At 40.5% G+C, this 2,386-nt stretch overlaps 1 non-coding gene across 1 annotated transcript; it reads left to right on the top strand.

Annotated features, from left to right (window-relative positions):
- Nucleotides 1-2,029: 2,029 nt before the first annotated feature.
- Nucleotides 2,030-2,136, top strand: LOC127124162 (small nucleolar RNA R71). The gene has a single exon (XR_007803789.1). It is a non-coding gene; the product is annotated as a small nucleolar RNA R71 (small nucleolar RNA).
- Nucleotides 2,137-2,386: the final 250 nt, after the last annotated feature.

Raw genomic sequence — 2,386 nt, 5'->3', positions numbered from 1 at the left:
TGCATGCATACAGATGGGCTTATACCTTTCAGGTCAGAGATATTATATCCTAAGGCTGAGGGGTGTCTTCGTAAAACGTCTAAAAGTTGGTTCGTTTCCTTTTGGCTCAAGGTAGCACTGACTATAACTGGACGGTTCATCTTTTCATCGAGGAACTCATATCTCAGGTTCTTAGGCAGTTCCTTAAGTTCTAAGGTTGGTTTCTTAAGGCATGGCATAGGATCTGGGGTAAGGGATAAACATTCGTAAAGGTTATCATCGATGTAGGCTTTCTGAAAGTCATCATCATCCATTATGAGGGTTGATGGTAACTTAATTGTTTTTATAATTTCTTCTTGTTCTAATTCTCTAACACATTCATCACTGATATCTAAGGAATAACACGCGTCTCCCGTCACAGGCGCCATAAGAAATTTTGAAAGTATAAATTCTATTTTCTCGTCACCTACCTCAAATGTTAACTTTCCTTTCTTGACATCTATTATGGCTCCTGCAGTCGATAAGAATGGTCTACCTAGAAGGATTGGTATATCATTGTCCTCTTTGATGTCCATGACAACAAAATCAGTAGGGATAAATAACTGACCTATCCTAACAGGGACATCTTCTAAAATGCCCATCGGATATTTAACAGATCTATCGGCTAACTGAAGTGACATCTTAGTGGGTTGCAATTCTCCTAAGTTTAACCTCTCACAAACTGCTAAAGGCATTAGGCTCACACTAGCTCCTAAGTCTAGAAAAGCTTTTTCGATGACATGATTACCCAAAAGGCAAGGAATGGAGAAATTTCCAGGGTCTTTATCTTTCTATGCTAATTTGTCCTCGGAAATAGCATTACATTCCAAAGGCTTCGGATCGTCAAGTCTACGTTTGTTGGTAAGGATGTCTTTTGAGAAACTTAGCATAAGAAGGTATTTGGGTGATGGCTTTTGTGAAAGGGATTTCTACATGAAGTTTTTCTATAACTTTAATAAATTTTTGATACTGTTTATTGATCTGGGTTTGTTTGAGTCTTTGCGGATATGGTATAGGTGGTTTATATGGCGGGGGTGGTACGTAATTTTTATCTTTAGGTTCTTCTCCTTTTTCTCGACCTTCCTGGTTTTCAGATTCCTCTGTTTCCTTTACTTTGTCCGGGGGCTTGGTATATTCCTTAGAAGTTTTGGATTCACTCAATCTTGGGTTTGGTGGCTCATCATAAGCGTTCCCACTTCGTAGGGTAATGGCATTGACTTATCCTCTCGGATTTTATTGAGGTTGTCCAGGGAATTGTCCTCCAGGTGTAGTCCGAGGGGCTTGGTTTAAAGCTACCTGAGAGATCTGGGTTTCAAGCATCTTGGTATGAGTAACTATTTGGTCAACCTTGGTCCCTAACTGAGTAATCAATTCGTTAGCATGAATGTTTTAGTTCATGAACTCCTTGTTTTGTTGGGTTTGAGCAGTGATAAAATTTTCCATAATTTTCTCAAGGCTTGGCTTTGGTGGCACAGGTTGCATAGGTTGATTCGATCTTGGGGCTTGATAACTAGGTCTCGGAGGTGCATTATTTTGGATTGGGTTATTGCTTTTATAGGAGAAGTTCGGGTGATTCCTCCATCCAGGGTTATAGGTATTCGATTATGGGTTCCCTTGGATGTAGTTCACTTGCTCAGAGTGGGTTTCGTTTAATAGACTACATTTTGCAGATTGGTGTCCCTTGGTTCCACATATCTCACAATCCGACGAAACTGCGGCTACAGTATTCGGGTTTATGCACATATGCTCGACCTTAAGGGCTAATGCGTCCATTTTAGCTTGCATCATGTCTATAGAGCTTAGTTCATGCACTCGTCCTTGGGCTTCCTTCTTCTCTACTGTCGCTCGTTCGACTCCCCATGATTGATGGTTTTGAGCCATATCTTTGATGAGGGCACTAGCTTCAGGGTAAGGTTTGTTCATCAGAGCTCCGCTTGCAGCAGCGTCGATGGTCATCTTAGTGTTGTAATGAAGTCCATTATAGAAGGTTTGAATGATTAACCAATTTTCTAAACCAAGATGTGGGCATGCTCGTAACAACTCTTTATATCTCTCCCAAGCTTCGAACAACGATTCTCCTTGGTTTTGGGTAAATCTAGTTATATGGTTTCGAAGAACGGAGGTCTTACTCGGGGGAAAGTATCTAGCAAGGAATACTCTTCTAAGGTTATCCTAAGTCGTAATGGAATTGGGTGGAAGGGAATCTAACCATGATAGGGATTTATCTCTGAGGGAAAAAGGGAATAATCTTAAACGTATTGCCTCAGGAGAAGCTTCATTGGTTTTAAAAGTGTCTGCTAATTGAAGAAATATTTTTAAATGTTGGTTTGGGTTCTCAGTAGAGAGACCTGCGAATTGTCTCTGTTGC

The sequence above is a fragment of the Lathyrus oleraceus genome, chromosome 2, assembly GCF_024323335.1.
Source record: "Lathyrus oleraceus cultivar Zhongwan6 chromosome 2, CAAS_Psat_ZW6_1.0, whole genome shotgun sequence".
In the NCBI taxonomy this organism is placed as follows: domain Eukaryota; kingdom Viridiplantae; phylum Streptophyta; class Magnoliopsida; order Fabales; family Fabaceae; genus Lathyrus; species Lathyrus oleraceus.
The sequence above is the reverse complement of the archived record's forward strand: the minus strand, read 5'-3'. Positions and strand labels throughout refer to the sequence as shown.